Genomic DNA, 20,050 nt, shown 5'->3' with positions numbered 1-20,050 from the left:
AAAGTCAGGGCACAAAACCTCCCCCATTGTTTTGGGACTGTATAATCTCTCTTCTTTATCATTTTGGCCCTTCCTCTTTGTGCAAAGAAAATAAGAACGTGTTTGGCAGCACAATTGTAGTGAAGGCAGGAAGCTGAGGACCAGTGGCTCTGGTACCAACAGAGGAAGACAGGGTATGAGATGCAAACATTTTCCTGCCTCTAGAATATTACAGGCTTCTTTCCATAGCTTCTCAAATAGCATCTTCAGGAGGCATGTTTAGAGCCCTTCTCGCAAGATTTTAAAGTACGGTTTGTTTCTGATGAGAGATTCTGTGTTTAATCCCCCTGTGGTTTTCCATAAGATATATAGCTGGCTGATGTCAAGAACTATTACAATCACATGCTCTTACAATGGTATAATGAGATTTTCTTCCTTTATCTGCAGTGTTCCTCCTCAACATTTTCCATAAAGACACCGTTTATGATTAATTCATTCCTCTGATTGTGATGTAATTTACATTTATATATGTTAGAATTTTGAAATAAAAGATTCTAGCTTTGTCTAAAACTTTGTGACTTGGAAAATATCATAAGTACAGATTAAAAAATGAAGCAGCCTCTTGTTTAACTAAGTAGGATTCTTTCCTATGCAGGTCATTCCCTGGGTATTGTGAAAATTCTTATCTGAAATATTTAGGTCACTTTTTAATATACAACTTGCCCGCAAGCTTAAAATAGACAAAAATTTGTGTCAATAGTTAAGGATATTTGCTGCCTGGGAATCTTGTAGAATATAAACAACTACAGACATCTATCTTCTAAGAAGCAAGCAATATATTGGACTTTGTAATTTTCATTTTCTTTACCCAAGTTCATCCATCATGCTCCTGTCAGAAGCATCCGTCTACTTTCCAGTCCATCAGATAAACTTGTAATAGCATTTGGTTTTGACTGGCTTTGAATAACAACTCTCAGAACAAGATGGAAAGTTGGTAACAACGGTTTGTAAATCTGGTTCAAAAAAGGCGTTTCCTATGATGACAAAGCTGGTTTCAGTCTTTTCTGCCCTTACCCAGTCATTCTTGCCCTGTGGCAGCAATGTGTTGCTTTTCCTCCACTCATAATGTTAAAACTGTTATTTTGAGGTAATAAAAGGTGATCACTAAGATATTCTGAGTTTAAAAACAAAAAAGTTAGCCAGCAAAAGATTGTTTTAAGCACCCAAATCATTTTACCACCAATGCTAGCATATCATGGAACATTATTCTTAATTTTATATAGCATGGAGCTATATTCTTAATATCCTGATTAACATATTAAGTCACCGATGACCTGAGACACTGACTTTGCCTGTACAATGTTAGACATGACACTCAAACGGAAGATGGGTAGATATGCATAGACTTTTATTTTTAATGTCTGTTTTCAATGGACACTGATGTTCTGAAACAGTAGTCTATTTAATAAATAGTAACTTGATGATACAAATTAGGCTGTCAGGAGAAAAACAGTTCTCAGGACCAGATAATCACAGTTGGTGCTAAGTGAATGTACCTCAAGCCTCATTTGAGGGTAGGAGAAATGGATAAACGTTTAGGAGATATCTGTTAACTTGGAAAGTGGGACGGTTCCAGGCACTCACAATAGGTAAAGCCTGCACTTAGCTGTTAAGTGGCAGTTGTGCTGAGGTTGGTGACATCTGAACAGAGGCTGCCTTCACGCTTAGAAGGAGGCATAAACTAATTATTGAATGCCAGGATAAAAATTATAGCCAGGTGCCACAGAACTGAGGCAGTCAGACTGACAACAAAAGTCAGACTTGGTATTACATGGTATTGCTTAACATTAACCTTGATAGCCTACAGGATGAAAGAGGAATAATTTCTATCCTCACAACAATTTCAGTGTCTTTCCTGACAGACTGGCAAAGTAGCTTTGGAGCGGTGGACATTTGCCTCCTGATAAAATGGGCCATATCCCACCAATTACTGCTGCAAAGCAACAATTAGGCAACCATGATTGTAAAATCCTCCCTTTGATATGACTTGATATCTGTGATCCTCCATAGATATGATTTGATCACAGAGGGGTGGAAGGCTCTTTGTCCTATTTCAAAGGAAGTTGCCTTATAGAGGTGTGGAAGGAAAGCTCAGACTGTAGTCAGGTGATAGGCTGTATCTTCCGCACAGTAGTTCAGTCTAACAGCTCTCAACACAACATAGTTGGAATGTCTCAAGTCTTACATACATATTAAATCTTAATTTCTGGGAGTCTGGTGCTGCTTGACATGGCCTGTATAACTAGAATATTTTCTAGTTTGCATTTCCTTTTAGTTTGTCTTTTATTTTCCTCGTAAATATTTTACACAGATTTGAGTTGTCCTTTGTGTGGCAGGAAAGCTGTTTGAAAAAGTGCTTTAATATTTGAAAAACTATGTGTCAAATAACGGAGGCAGGATTGCTATATTGAAGGAAGACTGTGTTCAAAGGAACCTGACTTTTACAACTGACTGGGAAACCATAGATTATTCTTGCAAGATTTGCTCTCTAGGATCACAGGCAATTTAGCAGCATAGCTGCATTTAGCAGAAGTTATAATGATCTTTCCTTTTAAGCCTTTGACACTGCCGGCCTGTGTACATTTTTATGCATACAAAACATACACTTTCAAGTACAACCAGTCAGTTATAAAAGCTATTTTTCCCATGTGCTTATTATCCATCTGTCAGGAAAAAACACATATTTTGTAGGTGAACTGAAAGGCTCGTTTTAAAACTGAGAAGCACTAGACTGTTTAAGATCAGTTGTAGTAAGTTAGCAGTATCTCAGTGCTGACATTTTAAAACGACCTATGAACAGAACTGAGCTACAAGGTTGAAACACATCCCTAGCTTAACTCTTGAAGTCCTGACTTCAGGCAAAGCTATGAAGATAGCCCAGAAAAATGACCTGAGAACACTGTGCTCAACTGTGTTATTTTTAAAGGGCATAGATAAGTCTCTTCAGGTCCCCTAACTTGTTTGTGCTTTTGTTTGGAAATAACGGATGGGTAAGGCGAGTATCTCCTGCGCTATCACAGACATATCTTCATGGACATTTGGCATGGTGTCTGCATAGCCCTCTTCTTTGTGCTTTAGAGTTGAAAGAGAGGGAGGAAAGCCTGGAGGAGAAGCAGGAGAGACAGGAGCAACAGGCACTTTGCATGGACCCGGCCTAGCTCAGGAGGGGGAACACGGTGGATAAAAATGCAGCCCGGCACCAGGGTCGTGGCAGAACCTTCCAGGAGAGCACAGGACACGGGCACACAGAGAGAGCCCAAACAGCTGGCGGAGCCACGGCTGGCCCAGGTCTGGGGAGAAGCACAGGAAGGCGGCAACGTGGAGGAGCAGAACCCGTTGGCTCAGTCTGATGTCACTACCTGAAAAACGAAACCTTATCAGTAGGCAGCTGTGGGCCTTCGAAAGAGGGAAAGGTGGTTGGTGGTAGGAGGGTCTGAGAACTGGACATTAAAAAAATGCACTAATGAGAGGTGAGATGTTGCACAGAGAACCCCGCACTTCACAGCAAAGCCCATAGTTCAACTCATTGTCAGATGTGAAGGGGAAGGAGCCGTTTTACAGATTAGAGCAAACCTGGAGTTATGCACGGAACAATGGAATAATTTTGCGAAAACATATTGAAATGGTGTGTGAATAATCAGCCCCGTAGTTACAACGTGTCACACTGAAATGCTTATTTATAAATATGTGGCTGCTTATCTAATAATAGACTATTCTGTTAAGAAATAAAAGAACTATTATCCTTGTGTAAATTCTCCTACTAGAGAAGGCTGGTTTTGAAAACTGCTCCTGTTGAATCTTTTGGCACACAACAAAAAAATCCTTATATTTACCTTACTACATCTAGGATCAGGAAGACTGCCTATGAAAATGCAAGAGGTGAAATTGCAATCCAATTATTTTAATTCATAGATGGCTTCTCTGACCCATTTAGTTCCTCTACTTTCCTCAAAGTATAACACTTCTCTTTTTATTGACCTACAGCAAAAATGGTAAACAGCTATTAGAAGACATGCATTTCATCATCCAGCTGAAGCCTTCCAACGTATTTAAACTTAGCGTAACAGAAGTTCATGAGCCAAGGAAGAGTGGGATGGGACTAGGGTGTTGACAAAGGTACAAGGGGTGAAATCACATGCTCTGTTGTATATTTGCCTTTTATTTTCTTTTTAGAAAACATTTAAAAAATAGTACTCTACATTCCCCAGATTTCAGATGAACTAAGGGCTTGCTTTGAGAAACCCAGGTCCTCTCTGCAGGTTCTGATGACATCATTGGCACCTGAAGACAACATTGGCAAGTGCTGCGAGAAGGCAGATGATGTTTTTGTAATGTCTGTGGAGTGAAGATGTTACACCGAGTCCATGCGGTTCAAGCACAGACCATGCCTTTTCTTAAGGTCCTGATAGAAGAAATTCAACAGGGCAGGCTTTGGCTTTGAATGCACCTAGTCTTTTCTACAGTAAAGACTGTGCAGCTGCCTAGTATTTCTATTAAAGTCAGCAGTGCTGGTTTGAAAGAAAATGTGTTTCTCAGGACACCTTTCTGTGTGCTTACTCAGTCAATTTGTCTGCCTGCCCGACCAACTGTGTGTACCAGTGTCCTCACCATGATAGCTTCAGTACCGTCTCTATAGAGGAAAATTAAAACCTTTCTTTCTCCTGTTGCCTACACCCCTTCCCACCTTCCAGAATACAGATTAGCTCTTGCTTAAGGCAAGCAGTCCAAAAATATCCCAACCTAATCCAAAGGAGTTTAACAACAGGAGGATGTCTTGTAAACTGTTTATTTAGGGGTTCATGATAATTTTCTGGAAGGCAGGCCAAGGAAATATTTAAAGGTCATCTCTTCTTAAGTTTTGGGATGTTCCTATCCTTAAATGGATCAATCCAGTATTTTGATTCATAATACACAAGAAACCTGGAAGTAATAGATTTGAGTCATATAATTTGAGATAATTTCTAATTAATATAACAAGTAAAATACTAAACATGCTTAATTCAAGAACAAACAAGCATTTAACATCAATACACCTTTTTCATCTGCTATATCTGACAGCCAGCTATACCATCCAGAAACATTAAATACGTCTGTCTTGTGAAGCATAATAGTGACATCTTACTTAGATCAGAAAATAAATGGTTTTACATGTCTGAATAAGATTTTAAATCACTACCAGACAGTGGAGCTAAAGAGCCACACACAGAAAGGACAGAAGTGGATGTAAGGTTTCTTTTCTTTGTACTTGTGTGGAGTATGTGAATTACCAAAAAGTTGAACAGGTATAATTAATTTTTATATGCAAGTGTTAAGTCATAATATATCTGATTGAATGCTAAGAAGCAAGCATGTTTTGGGCTACATTGAATTCTGTCACAAGGGGAGTAAGTTTGGTGGATTCGGAACTGAATTTTGTCCGCTGAAGGAAACACAGTAGCTATTCTTCCCGGTTCCTTTGGAAAAGGAAAAAAAAATGCAGCTATAAAGTCTTCCCAATCCTATTCATTTCACACTGCATGCAAATGCCTTGAGGTCAGTTCCCAGAGAAATTGCTGGAGTCCTGGTCCTACAGTGCTTGTTGAGATGGGGAGAGGCAGAGTGGGACAGGTTCCCACAGGAGAGGGGATGTACCTTCCCATTTCTGAAAGGCTGAACAATTTCACGGAACAGCTCCAGACTGTTATTTTAAAGGAAGTGACACGGGGCTGCTGAGAAGAAATTGCACATGAACATGCTGTGCTGAGAAGCAGGAAAAAGCCTATAATTTAAGGTCCACTCTTACTGTTCTGAAAGCCTTTTCTGACACGAGGAACATATAGTTTCCTGCCTTATTCGTGGAAAAATGTATGTTTGGAGGGATTTTTTTTCTGTCCCAAAAGATGTTGGTCTCCTTTATGGAGACTTGGGGATCTTCATACCCTGACCTGCAGCTTTAATACTCTCTGGCTACATGCACAGATCTACTGTATCAGTTCATCAAAACAGGAAAACTATTGTGCTGCTAAACTGCAGTCTTTGTTCACTATATGGATTCAGATATGACACGGATAAGTTTGGGATTCACAGAGATAACTACACAAAAACTGGATCAGGTCTGCATTATTAGAGCTGATGTCCTCTTTGCAGGGATTCAGCCACTACAGAGTCACAGGCATGTGAGTAGTTTTGATTCACTGCCCTGCAGCTGTTGTTGAGTCGTAGCACGTTCGTTTTTAAAATCAATTGGTATCTAGTTCATGTTTGCAGTAGTGAAACAGGATTGAGTCGGATGTTAAAAAACAGGGTCACTGTACAGTTGGTGATTGAAAATGGAAAGATAATTTTCTTCACTTTGACTGTCTTATGTTGATACTGTTCACATATCTACAGCAATAAAAATGGATGCTTCAGCCCCTCATTTCATTCACTAGACAAAATAGAAACTTATTTCCTTTTCTCAGTTGATAATAGTTAATTGGCAGGCACTGCAGTCTGGTGCAATATCTTGAAGAATGCTTGTTAACTGGCCCTCTGAGCTAAATCCTTTGACTCCTCAGTTTATTTAAGCTGAGATCACTGAGAGATGCACCCTGAAATTATTTTCCAAATGATTACTACATACACAAACCCGTTCTATCCTCAGCTCCATTATTTCTACCTTTTAATGGAAAAGATTCTTGGCATTACTACATAGTTTTTGAAGCCATGCCTCCTTCTATTTGGTCTGAAAAAAAATCGCAATGTATTTGGAAACGAGCTTTATCTGGAAACTATATGGTGTCTGGACAACCTCAGTGGTATAAAGCTTTGTTTAACTATAGGTGGTCAGGGTACAGGTAGCAGCATGCAGGCTTTTCTTTCACTTTGGTAGGTTTCAAATCTAGCTGAGGAGGGATGAGGGGGGAATTCAAATTTGAGCAGCCATGCTGTACTTGGCTTCCCTGCTGTGACACCAAAATAGCACAGGTGACTACTACTCTCACAGTATTTCGGTCAAAGCACACTCTTTCTACAGGAATGGGGCAAATATGGGAACCATGTAAGCTTAATAATAAATTGATTAGTCTTTGCATTCACTACTCCCTTCTGCCTAATTTAGTCAGAATTACCCATCTGTTTGTCCCATGGGCCCTCTACAGCTCATAGAAAAGGTGATTTTCCTGATTGTGCTCTTTTACTGCCTTTCTGTTCATCAGTATGGTTAAGATGGTGACAACTGTGAAATCATTAGTAGACAATAATTCGTTTCAGAATTTAATTAATACTCAATAAAATGTATATTAATCTCAACGAGCAGTGTGAGGATGAGCATGCAGGACATTAAAACTTAAAATGATACTGTTGTGCCTAAACCCACTAAGAGTTTCTTTTACATCTGGTGAAGCACCTTCAAGTTTTATTGCAGGAACATACAAGCACTTGAATAGTAAGAGCACACCTCAACACTGGCGATTGGATGCTCTGCCATTAAATTCTGAAAGCCTTCTCTTGCTCTAGAAAATACAAAAGAAAGCGCCACTATTCCCAACAGTGCAAAAGATCAGTGGTTTACTTCTTAAGAGGGAAAAAGCTGTATGGTTGAGTTACAGGATATGAGGACAGAGCAGGAGCTCTATGTTCTAGTTTATGTGTGCTGAGTGCTGCAGGTCTCACTGGGTGGGGGGGAACACTGTGGACACCAGCAGGGCAGAATTGCTTCCTCTGCCTCTCCCTGCTCTCTTCCTGCTTTCTCGTATCTGGAGAAGAGAAACAAAGGGGAAAAAAAGGGTCTCCTCAGCTACTATCAACAAAAGGGGACACTAAGAGTTTGTCAAGGTTAGCTTGCAGATTAGGTTCTTCAAGTCGGAAAAAGATGAATGAATAAAAGTGATTTATCATTACCCTTCTGAGTGAGCATGCCATTTCTTTCCAATCCATACTTCCTAGACATACTACACTCATGTTTTGCCAGTTATTAGGCCTAGCATAAAGGACACAGCCAGCATAAAGGTGAGCCAATAACCAAATTTGATACAAAAGGGTCAGTACATGGGTGAGCACTGGGGGTGCAAACAAGTCAGTCAGGTTATACATAATCAACATCAGTCCCACTGACCCCAACAACGACACCGCATGACCAACAATGGGTGGAATGCAGTTTCCCATAGAAGGGATGGGAGACAACGAACCAAACACATAAGACCAAGGAAGCCACATACTGAATCCCTACACAGCCCGCATATACAAAGGCCAGACCTGACTGGAGCCCAGCTCCAGGGAGGCGGGAGGTCCTTCCCCAACAGGGAACTCTGCACAGGGCATCCCCCTCACACACAGACACTGCCCCTCCTGCAATGGTCCCAGCTTTTATCCCTCAGTGGGACACCTGACCCTTGTTTATTTAATGTGGGACCCCTGGGGCTCCTTTACCCAACGGCTCTGTCTGCAGGGCCGGCCCCACCCTGGAGGGAAGCCTAAAGGCAAACTCACCCCCCCTTTGGGAAGGGCTGTGGGAATCACCCATATGTCAACCTTAATTTGGGGCTTGGGGTTGAAACCCCAGCATTTCACTCGGCCCCTTGACTATGGGTGGACCACGGCCCTCACACAGTCTCTAAGTGTTACATCTTTATCTTGTATTCGGCTACAGACACCGCCACAGTCATCTCAGCTGTTTCTTCATATTCCTCACTGTTGTGGTTTTTTCATTGGAAGATCAGTGTGACTGTGGATCTGAAGCTGATGACATCTGCTCAGCACAGTTCAGCATCAGTTTGTATTCTAGGCTACTAGGGCCTTTAATATTTGAGAGGGCTGTTTTTTCCAGAATATTTGTAGCTCCACATGGGGTCATCAGTCCTCCCGCACCCAATGTACCAGAGCTTGGCCAACATTTCAATATGGGTTACAGTACCTACTGTCTCTTGAGGGGTACAGGTCAGAATATTGCTGCCATTCGTGGTTCTTCCCCAGAACAACCAAACTGCTCCTGGAGGGCCCACTGTGAGCAAAGGCAGGATCCCATTGAGGATCTGGAGGGGGTGCTGTAGGCTGAACAGTTGCTGACCAGTGTGCTTGATAATTCTGCGCTTTTCTATGGGGTTTCTGTAACCCTCTCTGTTTGTACAACCTCCATAATTCACTGGTGTCAAGACCATCAATTTTAGCGAGAGGTACGTCATCTTTCAATAAAGCTTTAAATAATTGTCCTCAAGACAGCCGATGTCCGGTATTTTTACCATGTCAGGTGTCTCGGTTCTGTGTATATTCCCAGAGGCCCTGTTGACGCTGGAATTCTTGATAGCCCTGACGCTCCCGGGGAGTCCATTCTCCAAGGTCACCTAGCTGATGCATTTTCTCAAGTACATCTCTAATGGGATTTCCTGTTTCACTCAGTAAGAGTTACAAGAACATTCTTATAAGCCAGTGGAGCAGTTCTAATGACTGCATTTCTCATAGGCACAGACAATCGAAGTTGCATCAACACATCCACATGGCCTACATGAACGGCCAGTTTCATTCCTTCTTCCTTCAATCGCTGTATACCATCCCACAGAGTATACCATGGCCGGTCAGAACCTGGCCAGGAATCCTCTAGGGGGTATTTTGCCTTGCACCCCACAGAGGCTAAAGCCGAAAGATTAGTACTTGTCATCATTAGTCTGAAACTTCCTGCACCAGAGGGTCTGAACTCAGAGTTACAAAGTTTCTGCAGTCAGAATTATCCTGACTAACCCCTGATCATATAAACGTACCATCCAAGCAAGCAGGGGCTCTCCTGGTCTCTGACTGAATCATGCAAGAATATCACTGATTTCTTGCTGTGTGAAATCTTCCATTGTAGGTCGCTTTACTGGTGGCTCACCCTCAGAAAATTCCACCTTCCTCCTGATGACTGGTCTCACATCTGCAGAGTCATCTGAGGCACCAGCCCCATCAGACTCTGCAGGGTACCAGATATCATCATCCCAGTCAGTGTTACAGTGTACATGCACCCATATAACCTCTGAGTGGACCTTCTCATGACTACATTGTCCCCATCTCTTCCCATGTTTACACTGGGCAACTTGTACTGTATCCTTCTCGGGTACAGTTTGAGAAGTGTCTAGTTTATCAGTAAGGAGCTTGTTTACAGATTCTAATGTCATAATCTGAGCTTGCATACGGGAACATTCAGCCAGTAAGTGATCTTTTTGCTGGTGCTGTTGCTTATATGCTGTTAACAGGATCCATCCCCGTCTCCCAAAGGTTACGGCATCCTGTGCCTTACTGGAGAATTTTTGAATATTTTCTAATACATCCTCCGGTTCAGCCTCCGCCAACCACTTCTCCCACTGTTCACATGGTCCCACAAAATTAATTTATTTGAGGGCCGGGGAACTATACACAGGATCTTCCTGTAATAAACTATTGTAACTAATTTGCTAGGTTGGGCAAGGCAGGTATGATACACTTGAACAATCTGTAAATGTTAAAAAATTAAATGTAAACTGTGCCATTCAGATTGGAACAACGTAACCGTGTCTCAGAAACCCCACCTAGAGCTGACATGTAACTGCTGTTCGAAGAAAAGCCTGCCAAAAGGATGAGATCATGAGGCTTTTAAAAGATCCAATAGGAGAAAAGTGTGCCAGGAGAACAAGGCTTCAAGATTTTCAAAAGACCCAATAGGAGGAGGACATGCACCCCAGCAACCCAAATGACCCAATGGAAAAGAGCAGGACAACTATCTGATGGGAGGAGATTGGTTAAAGACAATGGCACAAGAGTTTAAAAACCGCTGCTTTTTGGAACTCTGTGTGCGTGTGGCAGAGTTGTGGCTCTCCATGCACCCAGCGCTGCTTTGCTTATTACTTCCCACCCTAAATCAATTGAACCCAAATAAAAATATATTTTTTTATAAAAATTGGCTTTGTCTGACTATAACAATCCCAACCAGGAACTTCAGACAGGGCCATCCTCATCACCTTATACATAATCAACATCAATCCCACTGACCCCAACAACGACACCGCATGACCAACAATGGGTGGAATAAATGGTGAAATGCAGTTTCCCATAGAAGGGATGGGAGACAACAAACCAAACACATAAGACCAAGGAAGCCACACAGAATCTCTACACAGCCCATGTTTACAAAGGCCAGACCTGACTGGAGCCCAGTCCCAGGGAGGCGGGAGGTCCTTCCCCAACAGGGAACTCTGCACAGGGCATCCACCTCACACACAGACACTGCCCCTCCTGCAATGGTCCCAGCTGTTATCCCTCAGTGGGACACCTGACCTTTGTTCACTCAATGTAGACACCTGGGGCTCCTTTACCCAACGGCTCTGTCTGCAGGGCCGGCCCCACCCTGGAGGGAAGCCTAAAGGCAAACTCACCCCCCCTTTGTGAAGGGCTGTGGGAATCACCCATATGTCAACCTTAATTTGGGGCTTGGGGTTGAAACCCCAGCATTTCAGCTCATCACAGAGTTTGCACATGCAATGATGGTAAACGTGCTGGAAATACACTGTCGTGCATAGCTGCAGGCTTCTGTGTCTTCAATGAAGCTGACTGCAACTGCACAACAAACTTTAAGAGAGATGCAGGTTGGTGGCTTTGCAGTCTGTGGCTCATGCTCAACTTCTCTGAAAGCACGTCAAGCTGTCAGTACTTTCTGCTCACAAATACCTCTTTGTCCCTTTTTGCAGAGGGATCAAAGAAAGAGCCAAGCACAAATCTCACAAAGCAAAGCTCCAAGCCACAGGGTGATTCAGCAACCAGGTGGAAGATAACCCTGACTCCTGATCTAACCCTTGCTCTGCCCTGCCCCCACTTTGGGCAGTGACTGAGCACTGTCTGCCTGAACAGATGAATCATCAGATACTGCTTTTGGACTATATAGATCAAACTGCCTGCTAATAATTCATTGCACCCTGTGGAATACAGCGCTGGCAATAGAAAAGATTTGTGGGGGCATTTCTGCTTGCTGACAGAGTAGCCTAGGCCTGAAGTACCGTGCTGGTTTCAGTTTTCTGTGTGAGTGTTCGTAGCTCCTCACTTCAGAAGTGGGGTAAGACTTGGATGCGATGACAAGCTGCCTCTGCACAGCTCCTACAAACAATTTACTGAGATTAGGAGGCTACTGTGAAGATATGTAGGAACTGCTCTCAGACCTGACAGCCTCCGAGTAGCTTGCTTTGATAGCTCCTTTAGACTAGGCTTGTGAATTTTTAAATTATTCAGAGAGTTTTCTGTGTTTATTCCCCTGATTAGTTGAGATATTTCAGTAGGGGTATTTATATTACAGAAATTAGAGGGCTGTTGTTTCATGTTTTGTTCATTCTCTAGCTGGAATTACTTCCCCCTCCTTCCCCTGCTTTTGCAGAAGGGGTAACACCTAACAGAACACATTAGTTTTCCATTAAACTTCTCCGTGTTTTACTGTGCCAGTTAGTATCTTCCTACTTAGTATGACCGGTACAGTAAATCTAAAGTAAATCAATACTATGTTCTATTTGGAACTCTATATGACAACCAGCCCGCAAACACACGATATCGCTGTATGCACGGTGGCATAGCATTTTCCTCCTGAGAGATCATGGAAATTTTGAAAAGATAAAAAGGGTGATCTTTTTCTTCAGACCTGGATGACACAATAAAACCTTGCAGTATATACACATAAGCTTTAGAGCACCCTTACGGTAGTACAAAGATCCCTGTACTACATCAGCTGGTAATCATGGTTGATGAGATGGGGTACTGAAACCCTGCACTGGACACAACAAAGAGGAGCTGCAGACGTATGGATTCTTCCCCATCATTTCTCCATAGTGCATCAGAGGGAAAGAAACATTTCACCAAATCAGGCAAACCTCTAAAGTTACTGGCACACAGGCTTCTGCTTCTGGAGGAATGACGCTGTGGATAAAGTCAGCCAACAGGTTAATACCAGATGTCTTCCAGGAAGTACGAGACACACATTTCCTACAAGTAACATGCCAGTCCTAGATTAAAGGTCCCAGACCACCTAAAACCCCTTGAAGGAAAGACAACTTCCTCCTGTTTATTTCCTTTATTATTATGAAATCTGCATTTACTGCAATGCAACTGAGGCAGAGCTGAGCACAGCGCTGACCCAGGATGGCAGGAATGGGACATGTGTCCCACTGCAGGAGGGTGGTGGCAGACTGTCCCCGACACTGGCAACAGGCAGAAACACTGTACTGGATGGCACTTTGAGGATTAGTGATTCTTTCCTGATTACCAAACTGGTTTGGACTTGTGCTTGAGTTCAATACCACACTGGGTGGAGGAGCTTCGATTCACTGAACTGAGATGTGATAAGAGTAGTCTTTCAGGAGAAATGAGGAGAGGAACCTGATTTGTGAAGTCAGGAGGCACTCTGCAACCTTTCATCTGAGCTGAAGAAACTTCAATTTTAGATAATACTACTGTGCATTTCAAACCCAAACACCATGCCTGTCAAATAATGACTATTTGTCTAGACAAGAAGGGGGTTGACTTTCCTTCTTTTTTGATTTTTCTTTTCCCAGTCAAGTTTAAATAAATTTTGCTTCTGCTTAATGCTGCAGGACCTGAATTATGGTTGGCCATTTTGGAACAAATAAAACTATTTTCCCAGTGTATCTGAAGCATAAACAGGGAAGAAACAATTCCTTGAGCATACAGCAATAACAGGAAAATTGGTTTAGAAAGTACCTTGTTGTATCATTTTCTATGCTCTTGACGTGGGACAATGTTCTCAGACTTCTAATGAAGGAGAAGCTGCAGTATCCCTGAGCAATCTATTCTGCTACTTCCATTTTCTTAGGATTAGGAGGTGTTTCTGATCCTCTAACAAGAATCTTTCTTGCTGCAGTTTAGGCCTGGGACATCACCCGTTTTATCAGGAAAAAAAAAAGGGGAATAATCTCTTCCTTTCCTTTAGAGAACAGACATTTCTGTCTCTGAAGACTATTAGCAGGTCTTGCTCGGTCTTCTCCCCCTCAGGCTAAATAACTCCAGCTCATTCAATCTTTGCTCGTAGATATTTTTTTTCCAGTCCTCTGTTTTTACTCCTTTCCTCTGGTTTGTATCCAATAGTCTACATTTTGCCAGGACTATCAAGAGCTTACAGATATTCCTGTGTTGTGGCAGGACAGAAACAAAACTGCAATGACACAAAAGTATGCACGGAGTAACCGGGGACAAGGCTGGGGGTGAACAGCCTCATGCCAAAGTGCCTTGGCATTGCTGAGGCTAAGGAAGACAACACATATCCACTTCCCCAGCGTGCCCCTAACCAGGCCACCACTAAATTTTTGCATTAATAAGCACTACATTTACCACTTAAAAAAAACATTAAGAGAGAGGTCATTCAGAAAATCAACTGATTCTGATCTCTTTCACCCTATGGCTCCGTGGACTTTCTGAAATCATTCTTCATGGACAGGAGAGTATGTGAAAGTGAGGTAAGACCAAAGCTCCAAGAAGGGTAAAAGAAAAGTTGATTTTCCTCTTCCTAGGCCTTCTCTACATAAGCATGTTGCACCGGTTTAATTCAGGTTATTTTTAAAATTGATGTAGTTAAAATTAATACAAATCCGTTACAGATCCAGTTAATTCAATAACTGAACTGAGGTAAATCCATATAAATCAGTTATAAACCAAATGTATTCCCATGGAATATGGAGCAATTTAACTAAATCCATATCCGTGCGCAGGTTGTAACCAAAACAATGTAACTCTTCTGTGTCAGCAAGGCTGCAAAAAGCCATTATCCTCTCAAAATTTTACAATCAGATAAGGTAGAACTATTGGAGGCTGATTCCTGAAGCAAAACAGTATTACTTAGAAATTAACTTTTCAATTTAGAATTGCTCTTGTTTATTCTGTATTTATTGTATGCACAGATAAAGTAAATGCATCATTGGGATCTTTCACAAAGAGAGCTCAAAGAATGCGATAGCTTATTTGCAAGCACAATCCTCACAAACTTCATGTAAAGGACAGCATTTCATGCATGTTACCAAGAAAATATTGAGATACAGAAAACCTGCTGTCAAGCATTTCCAAAAGTACATTTTTCTTAAGTCCTGAAACAGGTGTGCCATAGCGGGAGGCAGGCTGAGAGCACAGAGACTTACATGCCTTGAAATTTTGAGGAGAAACATGAACAGACCTGCATGGCAGCAGCAGCAGGAGGCACTGCTATGACACAGAAAGGAACTGTGCTGCCAACTGAATTAAGAGGGATAAGAGCTTTCTTTTGACCCTGCTTCTCAAGTATGAGTTTCTGAGCTATTGCCTGTAAATTACAAAGCTTTGATTTTTCAGTGCACAATTTAATACATGCTTTGACCTTTCAACGTGCCATATGAAGCTTTGATCCTTACCAGCAGACTGTCAGGGTGAACTTTGCATAAGATGAAAACAATACATTTCAAAATCATGTTCCCCCTCCCTTAAGAAAACCCATAAAATATTTCTGAGATGGAGAAAACTCATCTTCAGACACTGCCTCGGGGTAAACGCTACAGAAGTGCTACATCTAGATATGTATGGTCTGAAGCCTTGCTAATCACATCCTACAGGCAAGGCTGATAAGAAACACAGATAGTCTAGGAAGAAGGTAAATTCCTAAGAAGAATGAAAATCAAGAGAGTATCCTTACTTCAGCCTTACCTTGGAAAGGGTGGGAAAAAGACTAACAGGGCAGTCCATGGCATCAAATATGACTGGTTTTGGAACCAGGAGGAATTTGTACCACTTCATGCGCAATGATAAAGTGAGTTCAAAAGGTCTTAGCTCAGTTCAGTTTAAGACGAGCTCAGAGATACCTAAACTGGCAGCCTGACAACAATAAAAAATTGATTTGAAAAAGTCCAGTGATATTTCTATTCCTGTTAATGCTATGAAAGTGAAATAAAACACCCACTCAACCAAAAAACAAACCCGAAAGACCAAACAGAAGGGAAAACAGTACACACAAAAAAGTGAAAATAAAAGTTTATGGCAGAAAGTACTTCAGTCATTTTTTATTTGTCTTGGGCTTTTTTTGTCTGGAAGTGCTAGAAAATCAGACTGCAATATTTTTAAGATTATGTAATGTATTATGTAATTTCTCTCATGCATGGTAATCCTATATAATTTTATATCATACACTGTAACCTATTTTTATCACTTTGAAAGATAAGGGAGGTTATGCACTTATCCTCAATAAAAAAGCTCTTTGTGCTCATAGGTGCATCCTACTACTTCTTTTACTAAGAGATAGTATAAAATTCACTTCTTTCAGAAAAAAACAGGATCAGATATCCTATGCTAACTGTGAGCTGCAGCATTTGCCCACAGAGTTGCTGTGCTGCTGGTATTTAGCTCATTGTCTTACAGTGCACAATGGAAACCTGCAATATCAGTTCACAATCTTCTCTGAAACACCATTTAAAAGAATTCTTCGGAGCAATGAGTTTTGGATGTCAGTTTAAAGCCGTATTTTGTCAGTTTTAAATGTCAGGTTTTTCCTACTCTGGAAAGTGACTCTTGAAATAGCATCCCTGGTAGTGCATCCTTCTTTCATCAGTGCTTTCTCTCAGAATTGCTCATCTCCCAAGCCAGAAGCTTTCCTGGCTTTCTTCTGATTGCTGGTAGGCATATATTCCTCCCATTCGCAGAAAACCCACCGGCATAAATATCTCTGAAATCAGTACAAATAATCCAAGAGCCTAGATTTCTCTTCCCCTTTTTCTGTGGATGCACGATGCCACTTCAATCACAGCTGACATTCTTCTCGTGTCTTCATGTGATTAGTGGGAGTGGAAAAATGTACACAAATCAGTGCAGTGCCAGGACATCACAGCCCAACATACAATTCTCCTCATGCCTGTGCTCAGCACAGACCTTGAAAAGAAGGGGATACTGTGCTTCTCTGGCTCTAGGCAGCCTGGGTGTGCATCTTCTGGCCTTTGAGCATGGTTAGCATGCGTGAACACCCAAACCATGCTAATTCCTGGTTTTCACACGGTACAAAGGACTCCTAGGGATGGATGGCATAGGTATAAAACTGGTTATACAGATTCCACATCAGTCAGGCTTTGCTTTTTATCTCAGAGCGTTCAAGCCTATTTTGCTGCCAGTTTATGCCAGCTCTGCTAGCTGACCTCCTCAACTGCCAGCATAAATTGCTGCAACACACCCCTAAATTTCCTCCACAGGGAGCAGATTTGTGGAATTAGAAAGTGCAATCTTTAGATAGCTACTTTTCTGGATAACATGCAGAGGCCAGGGAAGACGGAGGATGCATCAATTTGATCTGTGCTCAGTGAGGGACCGAAGTGTCACAGGAGCCAGCTCTGCCTGCTGCACTTTGGTGACTGAGAGGACAGCAGGAGAACCGCTCCCTAATGAGGGGAGACAGGCATGGAAGGGGAACAGAACCGTGATTACAGAAGAGAAACAAAGAGTTGCCTGACAGTGTCACACTGGGAAAGAAAAAGGCAGGGAGGATTAAGGGTGGGATCAGAAGATATGTCTGCGGCTTTGTGACTCCAGCCTGGCCCTGCTGGCATACCAAGGGAGCGGGGGTGCGGTGAAACAGCCCTGGCTTGGAGAGCAATGATGGGGCCCCTGTGAATCACTGCTGATGATTCCTGCTTTTATTTTGATGGCGTTAGGAGTCTGTGGTGTTTCAGGACCTATTTTCAGTGAGGCATTTCCTTGGTAACTGCAATCCATATAGCTTCAAATACTTTTCATGTAAGACTTGGCAGCGCTAGAAACTCAAGTCCGATGTGTAAGCCCCGGATGAGGCCAGGCTGAAGAAAGTTAGGCAAATTTCCCTTACCTCCTCTGTGCCATTATTAAAAGGCCACTAATTAGAGATATAAGATAATGCTCCTAGACTTAAGCTAGTCTCACCACAGCTGCAGTGGTGTTATTTGGGGATGAAAGGGAGAAAGGATGAGATTATAAATGAGAGGGATTGTAATACAGACTTTCATCAACACCAGTTAAAGGTGTTGCCTCAAGGACTAGCTACACATTTTCAGTCATCTGGAGACCTGATGATAATTTATAGGAATAAATCACATGGCAAATCACATGATAACTCCCCTCTAACCTTAAATGATTGAGGCTCACCAGAGGTTATCTAAAATCAGCTGAAACAATTTTTGCTTGGTTTCTAAACTTGAATTAAAAATGAGCTTTGATTCAGCTGGAGAAACCGAAGGAAAACAAACAAATAAACCCAACATGCATATGTTTTCTCCAAGGTCTGCCTTTGCCTGACACAGACAGTGCAGCCTGACTTTCAGTGTTTCCACCAGTTCCACTCTCATTGACATTTGATACATTTGCCCACTTAATAATCAGATCCCCGTCTTAAAAGAAGGAATTTGTTTTGGGTAACAGAACTGGAGAGGATATACATGTCAACTTCTGATTCCAGTAAACCAGACATGGGTGTATATATGAGCACCGACATATCAGGCAGGTCAGATTTGAGACAACTAAGTTCAAGCACTGAGAAAAATCGGAATGTTTGATCCCGGACCTGTAGGTAGATAAGAGGCATTACCTAGCTAGGCAGATTTTAATCAAATGTCCAGCCTTCCAAATTAGTTCATATAAATAAACTGGAACAAATTTTGGAAACTTTATACATTAGCCTGTATAGTTGGCTTTGCAGAGACTCTTCATTTTTTCTACTACTACTATCCTCCTACTCCATTCGTGCTGTGAACTACCTATCTGTATTTAAATGACTTCCTAGTGTGGATCAAAACAGTCTACTACTGTCTTCTAATTGTTGAGTCAAGTATGCATAAATAATTTACCAAAATTACATTGTTGCACTTAGACAATTTTTGAAATTATCCCATGTAACTTCATTAAACTTCAAGTCTGGAACACTAATTCAAGGGAAGAAAAATAAGTATTTCTGTAATATTAGATCATTCAGGTGGTGAACATACTCTCCAAAAAAGTGATCTAATAAGCATTTCAGTCATCAGATTTAAATTGTAAATAGAACTGTTGTCTATGCATTAAAAAAGCACATGCCATGTTTTGTTAACATAATCAGAAAAAATGGAGCTGCCACAAACCCTTTCCCCATCTGTCAGTCATTGCATTAAATGTTTCTGCAATTTTATTAGAATTCTCTGTCTCTGCAGATCCTGCTCAACTGTGAAATTGGAATTGCAAACAGAAATATTACATTTCTATGTACAGTAGTGGATAAAAAGTCCGATTTTGACATGTGGAGAGACGGGGGAAACTTCTTTTTGAGGGTAGAAGAACAGCACAGTGAATATCCCTCTTGTCTCCCTGAGTATGAGGCAGAAGGTAAGAAAACAGCTGTTTATACAACATTTTTCTATGATAAAAGGTAGAAACTGAGAGGTGCAGGAGCAGCTTTCTGGCAGTAGCTTTAACAAAGGAAGGATAAAAGACTGCCTGTCCTTGCAGTCCTTGGAGTGGGGCAGAAGCTGAAGGTTAACAAGCCAGAGTTGTGCTGGCTGCTGCAGGCAGCAGGAGTGGATGGGCAGAGGCTGGGGAAGGAGCAGGCAAGCCTTGAGCCTAAACCTTTGCCATAGCCCTATTCTTACTCTACATTTGTTGCAATTCTTGAATTAATGCAAGAGGTGTTTGAGAGGATTTATCTAGTTTTGATAATATCGCCCGTGCTGGGTATTGCTGAAGCATTATTTCCAAAGCTGATAAAACCTAGCAGTCAAAAAGAGTTTGGTGACTCGGATGGTTGAACCAACTTGTCTACAGGGAAAGTGTTTTTACACCGTTCTTAATAAAAGGTGCCAACGTAAGGTGTTTCTCCACTGCCTCACTCTCCCTTCTCCCTTCTTCCCAGCCTCATGCTATGTATGTTTTCATTTTTGAACAGTTTTTCCAAGAGTCAAATACAAACACTTTTGCACATGCTCATTTTCAGTTTGCCTGCACAGCACGTTGGCTTCCCTGCTGGAAAATGAGAAATATTAAAGTGGAAAGAGGGACATGAAAAGACTCTCTAGTTGTTCAGTCCGTCTTGTAAGCACCCTGACTCCAC

Source organism: Athene noctua, chromosome 6 (assembly GCF_965140245.1).
Source record: "Athene noctua chromosome 6, bAthNoc1.hap1.1, whole genome shotgun sequence".
Taxonomy (NCBI): Eukaryota; Metazoa; Chordata; class Aves; order Strigiformes; family Strigidae; genus Athene; species Athene noctua.
Note: the sequence above shows the minus strand (reverse complement) of the source record.